Here is a 10,152-nt window from a genome sequence, read left to right as displayed (position 1 = left end):
ACGTTCTCAATAACACATAAGCCCTTGAAAAAATAGTTTAAAAAGCTAAATATCTCTGCCTAGCTGGTGGTTATGAAAACAGCTAATATAGCAATTTTTGAGGAATGTAAACTGTGTAAAGCACCAAGGTTAGGCAAACGGGAGACAATAATCACGGATTTGTAAGTCTCGGGGACGCGAAAGAGAGTGGCTGGAGGAAGAAGCATCTGCTGTCTCCCGAGCCGCCTCCACGCTGGACTCCGCTGGGAGCGGAGCAGGAGGCGGCGGCGGGCGCTGCGTGCCGAGCCCAGGCGGGCACCTGCGGGGCGGGCGGGCTCCCGCTGCCATTGGCCTGGCGCCGCTTCCCGCCTCCTTTGAAAGCTCGGGAAGGGCGGGCGGCAGCCGTGCCTCGGCAGTGGGGCAGCGGGGCCGGGCCGGGCCGGGCCAGGCGGGCACGGGAGCGCTGGGCCGGCGCAGGAGGCCGCAGGTAACCCCGGGCGGCCGGCGGGGAGCGCTTCCCCCGGCTTTTCCCTCGTGGGGACTGGGCTGAGCGAGCGTCTGTGGGCTTTCTTTGCTTGAGGGCTCTTCGTGCAAGCTGGTAGCGCTAAAGCGATGTCTGTGTGCTTAGTATGGCAGTGCTTGGCTTGGCAAGCACTGTGCTTTATAGTAAGTAGTAGTCTTCCTTTTTTATTTGGTTTTGTTTTTAATTATTTTTGAGGGGTTGACCTGTTAAGGTAGGCTTTAAGCAGCTGAGCTTGTGCTTGATCCATCTGTGGCAATTTATAAACTTGTTTCTTAAGGCTCCAGCCTCTCCAGTAGTAGGGCAGGACTGTGTACTTTGGAACTGGTGCTTATAAAGGAGTGATGGAAAAACTTGTCTTATGATTTCTATAGTGGCTTATCTTTTCATCCACTTCTTCGGTTCCCAAAAAATAGTGACATTAATGGTGAGCTTACAAAGTAAGATTTCTCCTTGTTCTAAAGCCCTTGATGATGAAAAATAACTAGTGAATGAATCAAAAATAATAATCTGGAGGCCTAGAATTCATGTCATTGCTGAAATGCATCTAATTCAAAAACTGCGGAACTTATTTTTGTTAGGGGGTGTTTAAAGATTGATGAAGAATGTCTTCATGGTATAATCTACTTACATTGGGCTTTAGTGTTTTACTCTTTCATAATTGGGTGGGAATAATAAATCATTCTGGAGTTACTCCATCTGTTTTAAGGTAGAAGTATCAACTAGCACCTTCACAGATATAATGGGGCTGCCATGAGAACCAGGTTACAGAACAGAATGTTAGACCTGAATAGGAGGAGTTTACAGGATTATCCTAATTTATATGCTACCTGAAGAAAAGGCAAGGAAGAATTATAAGTGACTATAATTATACTGAAGTGTGTCATACACTCACATAAAATATGTATGTTTTCATCTGCTCTTAACACAGCTGCAATAAAGGCTACAAATGTACGTGAGCTCCTTAGAACATGTGTGCTCATACCCTTAATTAGTTCTGAAACTACTTAGGCTGAGCACAGGTACATAGTTTTTGCCTATCAAGTTTCTGCACAGAATTCTGCTATGGCTTGACTACACACAAAAAAACGCTTGCTTTTTTTTTTTTTTTTGTAGTAGTACTGTTTTTTCTGTCTATAAACTGCCAAGTCAGCTTGAACTAGAAATTTCTGTATGGTTCTTGGTTCTCCCCACTACAAACCCAATCTTGCAGCTTCAGTTCTCCCATGGTAGAATTAAGCAGGATTCTGGTGGTAGCTGCTTCTGAAAACTGCTAGAGTGTCTCTTTGGAAATAGTCAGAATTTTAATGCACAAGCTGGCTGTGTTTGTTTATAGAATTACTGTTTCCAATAATATCCCTGCTGATCTCATGAAAGGGGGGAAAAAAGTAAACAGTAATGAAAAAGATGCTGGGTTTGTTCCAAGTGAAAGGAACAGTAATTTTTTTTCCCCCTCAAAACTCTGTTTCTGTACTCTCCCTCTCGTCTGCCTCCCTGGGAGGTGAAGGGGAATGGGACTTGTATGTGAGTCTCACCATGGAATTCTCGTCTGTGTGTGCAAGGTTTCTTTTTCCTCAAAATAACTTATCATTTTGTAAGTCTTCTTGTCTCTCACATAATTCCTGTCTGAAAATAATCTTCTGAAGTTAGTTTAGTTTAAAGTAAAGATCAAGAGATGTGCTGCTATTTCCTCTGGCAAGTTTTGTGACTTCACAAATTTGCTGCTTGCTTTCACAAGGTTTGTTGTTATGCAGGACTTGCAAACAGTTCTTATCAGATTAAAGACCCTCTCCTGCAAGCTGTTCCTCACAGATCCACCTCTGAGCTCTACGCTTCAACCTTTCCTCTGCATGGATGGGCTTGTGGGGTTGGGTGTGAAGTGTAGCCTTGAACAGTCAGAAAATGTACTGCTATTTTTTACTGACTCAAATGCAGTGCTTCAGAGATTATTATTTAAGAGTAATGCTAGTGTTTCAGTTTACTGATCTATCTAAATAATTTGGAAAAATGCCAGTAAAGTTTCCAGTCTTTGCTCTTAACCTTTCTTCAGTGGCTTTTTTTTAGTATGGAAAACTAGGGGAGGCCTCTGTTTAGCCTTTGCTGTACCTATATGTATTTTTGCCTGTAGTTACTTTTTTTTTACACTTGCATTGCTATTTCTACTCTTGATCTGTTACTCTGTCTGTTATCCTCTCTGCATAACAGGTTGAAGTATGATATGATTCTGCAAAGGCATGCATGTGATTGTGTATGCAATAAGGCATAGGTAGGTATCTTTGTAATCAGTTAAAAACAAATTCCCTTCCCATGTTACCTTTTTTTTTAACCTTCAGATTTTATTTTAAAGGATGCATTACTCACTTAGGAGAATTGGAGGGAGGGATCACAGTGGCAGGAAAGAGAGCTGTGGGGTTCCAGCAGCTGTCTTTGGCTCAGCACTACAGGTGTGTATTTGCATTCACCTAGCAACAGGAATAGCAGTACCCTTGCTGAATTGTTTATCTTGTTATAAGAGACTGTTTGCATTAAGCCTGCAGGAGATAAAACTTGGAAATCCTGGCATTCTGTCTGTAGCAGTGCCCTGGCTGTCACTATTGGACCAGGGTAGTTTCTCTGTCCCACAGAAATCTGAGAGTGCGGAAAATTTTTCCACTCTGTGCTGGAATAAAGCAGATTCTCTCTTCCCTTCCCCCAAGCTTTTGTGGAAAAAAACAAAGTGTGAGCAACCCAAGCAGAATAGCCAATAGCTGGGTGAAGGGGGCTTTCCAGGGGTGTGACGAACAGAGGGTCAGGTGCCTTCCTCGAACCCGGGGTTGTGTGCCGGGCCGGCGCTGTCATGTGCCCGCTGGGCGCTGCAGCCGGGTGAGTGTGGCAGGACAGGTGTGTATCGGCCAGAGCGAGTTTCGGTGAGGATGAGTAGACACCTTCTTCCCCCTCCCTTCCTCCCCCGCCAATCACGTGTTTCTTACACTGGAAAACTCCCAACAAAATCTGGCTGCTACGTAATGATGGGGGAACTCTTCTGAAAACAAAAGAGGGAGGGGGGCGAAAAAATACCCCTCCACCCACCGCAAAAAAAAAAAAAAAAAAAATAAAGCCAAACAAAGCCCCACCAAAAAAAACCAAAACCCCGGGGAAAGGCAGGTCTAGAGGAAGGGACTTGAGAAGCAGGGGCTTTCAGTGACAGTCATCCGTCATGTGAGCAGTTGGGGAAATCAAATCCCCCGGCAAAACCGGGAAGCCCGTCGCTGCGGAGGGCGGCGGCTCTCGGCTGTGGCCTGGCTGCGGGGGCGGCCCCGGCACCTGTCCCCGTGCTGGCTGCCGGGGCGGGCGGTGCCCTTCCCGTAGCAGGCGTTCCAGTGGGGCAGGGGAACCCTCCTTTCCCGGACTAACGTGGCCCTTGCCCGGCGGTGAGCCGTGCGAGGGAAGGAGCAGGCGGGCTCGGGGCGGGGGGAGCCCGGCCCCGCCGAGTCCCCGCGGCCCCGGCAGAGGCGCGCGCCGGGGCGGTGCGGGCGCGCGGCCCCGCCGGGAGGGGGCGGCGGGCGGCGCGCGCGCAGAGGCGCGCGTCGGTGGGGCCGCGCGGGCGGGCGGGCCCGGCACCTTGCGCGGCGGGCGGGGGCTCCGAGAGGTCCGGCCGGTCCGGCCGGCCCTGCCCCGGACAGCGGCGGCAGCGCCGGGGTGAGTCACGGCTTGGAAATGGAGTGGGCGGGCGTGCGCGTAGCAGAATGAATGATGTCAGGGAGAACCGCGGCGGGCATGAGGCTCGCGGCAAACACGGCGGCGGCCGCAACCCCGAACGAACGCTGCCCCCGGCGCCCCCCGGCCCGGAGCCGCCCTCCAGCGGGAGAGCCCTTCCAGCTGCGGCACTGCTGAGGCAGGAAACCTCCGCGAGAAGTGTCGCCTCCGCCGACGCCCTTAACGCCCGTCCCTTTCGCCGGGAAGGAGAAGACGCTGAGGTTGGGAGAGGAGAAAATTGCAGGGGAAGGTAGAGGTTGTGGCAAACTTTCTAGCTGCTTCTGCGTGCTGCTGCCTCACTGGTGGGAGTGTCTGCCCATTGGAACTGCAGAGCCCAAACCTAAGAGCCCTCAGGCTCCAAAAAAGACTTCCAGCCGCCTTTGGAGGAGGAACTGCCAGCAGTGCAAGCTTTTGCATATACAGCAGAGTAGGTAAGTTGGGAACGGCATAGGTGGATTAAAACCGTGGCATACCACAGGTACCGGCTTGGAGAGCCTCTTTTTCGCAGAAGACCTATGTGTGTCAGCTGGATAGAGACTGGGAAGAGCAATTCTGCACTTGTGGTCTCTTCCATTTCTAGACTTTGAGACCCCTCTAGCTAGGGAGGGCACCTGCTGTTTTGATTTCTCTTGCCAATAGGTGATTTACAGAATATACCTAGTTTGCGAGTAAAAATCTATAGTTTTGGTGTGGGCAATGTGTACATACCCCTTAGAGCGGTACCACATACCTAGCTGCTCAGGAGGGGACTTCAAAATGTGGGATTTCTCAGGAAGATAGAGTATTATAAGACTCGTAAGGGTGTTGTAAAGGTGTTTTGTTATAGGTGTTTTTTTTTTCCTTGTTGCATGTCTGATCTGTTCAAGCCACTCTTAAACTTCCTGAAGTGCTGCTGAACTAAACTTCTTGACTTAGTGGCAGGTTGCATTTCTTTTAATGTTGTATGGTTTCTGGAGTAAATTTAGCTTAAAATTCCTGTGAAAAGTAGTTAATGCATAATCTTCTGGCAGGGTGATAAAACTAGGATACAATGTAGAACAGCTGTTGATCAGTTTAGTCAATTTCTAAACAAATTATTTTGTTTGATTTGAATACCTTAGGAAGGCAGGTGATCTGTCCTCACACCACTTGACAGCTATTAATTTATGCAATATTAATTATACAAGTGAATGGTTCTGTAGAACTATTAGTATAAACTGAGGAGGTGCATGGTACTTCCTCCGAGACAGCAGGCCTTACAGGCGTTTTGGCAGGCTTCACTTTAAACCACATTTATTAAATGGTTTGTCTAAAATCAATTTCCTTTTTTCATTATGTTTAGTGTAGTTGCTTAGGTGTATTATTATTTGACAAGGCAGGTTTTTTGAGGCTCTATAGCCTTAAATACTTAATTGCTGTGAAACCAGTAACTTTTATTCCTTGTTTTGCCCTAACTTAAATAATCTAGTGCTTAATTTGCTAGAAAGGTCAATGTGCTTGCTCCCATATTTCTTTCCTTTTAGGCTGTTTGTTCAAAATCAGACATGGATTATCACTTTCTACTGAAAACCATGTACTTGTTTCTGTCCTTTAGAAAAATACTCCAGTGTACCCTGTTTAGTATGTCAGTCTTAGAGGGTGTTAGACAAATCAAGTGGTGATCGGGAGAAACTTCAGGTGAAAATGTAAAGAGACAATGATAGTAAGCTGATAAAGGCCCTTAATAAGGTAGATTTCTATGCTGTCCTTGAAGCAAATTTATACAATGGAGAAATAACAACTTGAAGAAAGCAGGTTTTTTTGGGGTTTTATAAATCTCAATATAGAATGCCTCTACCTCCAAATTTTAAATATTGAGCCGTGGATGGCATGTTGTTAAGCACTTACTTTTCAGCATTGTAAAAGTGTGTTTTAGTTGTAATACTGTAAGATGAAACATTAAGTTCTGAATTAATTTCTAAGTAGAGATCAGAAATGTTATATCAGGGATACAGTATAGTGAAAAACTGAAGATGCCCTTATCAATGCAGAAAACTCAGTCCACACACAAACCTCCCTGTCTCTGGAAGAGCTGAATAAGAGACTTAATCTTGGGGATTTTTAATTCTGAAAACTGGAGTTCTTTATTTACATTATATGAGTATAACATAATAAAGGTATGAAGACTAAAAAGTAGTGTATTGATTTTAACGGATTAACAGAATAAGTATTTAAACAAATGATGGATTTAAAAGATGAGTAGCCCTTTTTAAGGAGCAGAAAATGTAGGGTTTTTTTTAAGAAATGGCTCTTTACACTGTAGTCTCCTGGAACAGAAGTAGACTTTGAAGATACAGACATCTGTAATAAAATTGCCTGCATCTTCTGTTTGGATTTTTTTTTTCTGATTTTGGTGGGTTGTTGGCCTACGATGTTATTTGATACTGTTTGTGGCGAGTGGACAATACAGATGTTGTGACATATTATTTAGTATGGCTATGGTATTGCACTACTCCGGATAGATGCTGTGAAGATTAATGTAACACTAGGTCCACTGTCTTCAGCGATCTCTCCCTGCTGGGAGAATTGTTTGTACCATGGACACCACTGTCCCCAAAGATGCTGCGCACACTAAGAATGTCAGGCATCCAGGCACCACTGTCCCAGCAGATGCTGAAGACCTTAAGAGCTGCTAATGGGAAAGTTTTATGTAACACAGATAGCTCTGTCTTATCTTTCAAACAGAAAGCCTATTCTGGATATTTCTTAACTATCCTGAAATCCAGCTGTTCTGGCGAGGCTCCAGAATGTTAATAACCACAAGTGACTCCTGTATGAGGATGCTTGCTTAAGTTAACACTAACAGTTTTCACTGTTTTTCTTCCCAGAACAGATCTTGTGGGGATATGGGTGATGCAGAGAATGAAGCACTTCTTACCAATATAATTGGTTTTGGAAGTTTGTGGCTGTTGATAAGAATTTTAATAGAACTAAAATATATAGTAAAAGTTGAAGCAGCCTTAGGGAAATATGGTACTTACCCTCTAGCTAACATACTTGCAGTATCTGTAAAACAAGGGGACTACTGTGCCTTGAGGTCATGCTTGTGGTTGCTGAGTACAACTTCCTGATTTACCATGTGTCAGGTGGGTCCTGCTTGCAATCTGATGGCATTTAAAAATGTTAGAGTCTAATCTTTTGTACAAATGAAGAAACAGTTTGTCAGAGTATCTGAGGCTGTTGAGGTGGTCATTGCAAGTAGAATGGTTCTTAATGAACCAGTGTTTGGGTCTAGATCCTCGGAGAAAATAATGAGCATCATTAATCAGGAGAACTTCACTGCATTCATTCTGATGAGAATTTTATAGCAAAAAAGCATGTGTTCAAGATTTGACTACTTATTTTTTCCATAAAAAATAGTTTCTCCAAAATGTAACTCTAGAATGGGAGAACGTCCTATTAATTTGAACAAAAAGTCAGGTGTCACTTGCCCTTGCTGTCACTTACCCTCCCCAGTTGATAGAGGTTAGCTTTCAACTGCCATGTATAAATTTCAAGGACATCTCACTTATTCTTGATAAAGTTTGTGTACAAAATGAAGTTGCTGATATTAGTAGACCTGTAAGAATTCCAGAGTTTGAGTTTTGCAGTCACACATTGCAATGTCTTCCTGTTCCTGGCTTTTCACCTGGCCTATAGAGTTCATATCTTTCTGCTCTGTCCTGTAGTCTTCTGTTTCTTTTTCTTTATATGAAGAGATTTTCGCAGGCGGAATCTTACTAGGATCCTTTGCCACGTAGTAAGCTTTGTATTAAACTTTGCAGTGTTGTTATGTCTGTGGTTACTGATGTAAATTAGGATTAGGGTTGTACACCTGTTCTTCCTTGGGGAACTGCTGAGCCTCTTGGGCACAGCACTGAATGTTTTCAAAAGTTGCATCAGCTTAATTTGGTTGATTTAAGCTGAACTGGTGCAGAGCACTTAGGAATATGTTTGCTTAAGAATGGCTAAATTTAAAATAAATTCCCTCTGGATTATTTTTTATTTAGCTGTAATCTAAAATCTTAAATGGAACATATAGAGTTGGATTCAGTTTTTCAGATAAGATGTAAGCATATAATGGCTGAAACTAGGTAAAAAGTTTGAAGTACAAATGATGATTAACTGTATCTTCAATCACACTAATATTACTCTGATGGTGGAAGAGATGGATATCACAAAAGAAATCAATGGAAGTGAACAAAAAGCCCCGGGGAGCTATTTATATTTAAGGTGTTTTTTCTAATTCCCCATCTGAGAATTTGCAAACTGCCTGCATCAGTTTATGATCACTGGTTTTCAAGGGTCCCCAGGCAATTGGTCATGCTCTTAGTGAAATGTTTCAGAGGCCGGTTTACCTGTTAGCTGTCATAAACCAGTATGGCCCATGTAAAATTTCGTAACATCCTTGTGTTTGGGAAAGATCTTTTTACCTAGACTGCCTATTGATATCTTAGGCCTGTGTCAGTCCTTGCTGCTACTGTAAGCTTAAGCTTTCGCTTTCACAGAGTGAAGTTTTAAGTACTAATATGGACTAAATCCATAGAAGTAAAAAAGCCCGCTATTAGTACATTTATTCTGACTAATTATTATATTATTTCTGTCTTCATGCAAGTTCTGATAGTAAAGAGTTTTTAACTGGAGTTTGTGTTTGTAGTGTGTAACTTAGAGAAGAGTGGGTTTCTTGTTTTGCTTGATCATACATCTAGGATCATAGTTCATGCCTCTAATGCTAGAACTTAAATTTGTTAATTTGTTGGGGTTTTTTTGGTTGGTTGCTTTTGGTTGTGGTTTGTTTTGTTGTTTTTTAAAACCTGTGTTAACTATAAAATAAATATGAGGCTTTAGTCCTATCAGAGTGCAGAAGTCTGTCCAGCCTCAAAGAACAGGCCTCTTGGATCTTGTAAGACCTAGCTTAAAGCCCAAAGCAAATGGTAATTTTTTCCATTTACTGAAGTATTATTACAAGTATTTCGGCATATGTTACCTCCCCAGAAAATCTTTAATAGAACACTTGTGTCTGTAAAAGTCCTTTATTAAGAAGTCACCTGCTCTCACTACTTGTTTTGTTGTGTTGAAATATGTTTGCATATTCTAATTTTTCTCTTTTTAGAGTGTGTATTTTGCTTAGCCTCCTCAGATCTTAGATTGTTGTGTGGTGAGTGCCGAATGACTCCTCACAGTTCATTTCAGCCGTGTGAAATGTACATAACAGTGACAAAATGTTTACTTATGCACACACCCAAGTTCCTGCTTATGTTCACTCTAGTGCTGGACAGTTGGTTAGTGGAGCAGAGCTAAATAAAGAGGCAGTCTCCAGACTTTTTTTTCCAGTTTCAGCTATGCTATGCTTATGTCGTATCCAAGAAATGGAATTCAACTCTGCATGCTCCATTTAATATTCCAGACTACTGCTAAATCAGAAATAATGAGACAGTCTCCTTATTAAGGTGACATAATTTGCTGGAGAGAAGCAGCAGTAGAGAAGGTCATGCCTCATAGTCATTAATTCTCTCTTTTATCTGGAGGGCACGATATAATCCTTTAGCTTGTTGATAGCTCTAGTGTGCTTCTACAGTAATTAGTTTATTTGATTATTTTAACTTCTTTTTTACTTCCCCACATCAACCTTGTAAATGGGAAACTGAACTTGCTGTCTGTAGTTGCTTTATGCCAAATATCACTGCCCATGTCTTGGTTTGAGACTGAACACAGGCTCTACTGGAACAAAGTGTTCCCATCACTGCAGTCACTTAAAAAGGACGTCTTAAAACCTGTGATGCTGTGTTACTGTATTAACAGTGCTAAAACAACACTTAATGTAGAATTGTTTCATTTTCTGATAGGTATTCTGGTTCAGATTTATATACTACAATTTCAGTAAAATATCAAAAGCATTTAAACTGAAATTCTGAAAGCCC

The 10,152-nt window shown here is 43.1% G+C and overlaps 1 protein-coding gene across 2 annotated transcripts in view; it reads left to right on the top strand.

The window, feature by feature from the left end:
- The first annotated feature begins 380 nt into the window (after positions 1-380).
- SGMS2 (sphingomyelin synthase 2) overlaps positions 381-10,152 on the top strand; it is a 40,737-nt gene continuing 30,965 nt past the window's right edge. Inside the window, exon 1 of one of the 2 annotated variants that reach the window (XM_088056336.1) lies at positions 381-466. The gene's annotated coding sequence lies outside the window, so the exon portion shown is untranslated. Of the gene's footprint in view, positions 467-4,203; positions 4,666-10,152 lie in introns of those variants that run through there. The other variant, XM_005517503.3, reaches the window with a different exon arrangement.

This window comes from Pseudopodoces humilis, chromosome 6, assembly GCF_049639895.1.
Source record: "Pseudopodoces humilis isolate 2021_Gansu_Grassland_sample_001 chromosome 6, ASM4963989v1, whole genome shotgun sequence".
NCBI lineage: Eukaryota > Metazoa > Chordata > Aves > Passeriformes > Paridae > Pseudopodoces > Pseudopodoces humilis.
Note: the sequence above shows the minus strand (reverse complement) of the source record. Positions and strands in the feature narration are given on the sequence as shown.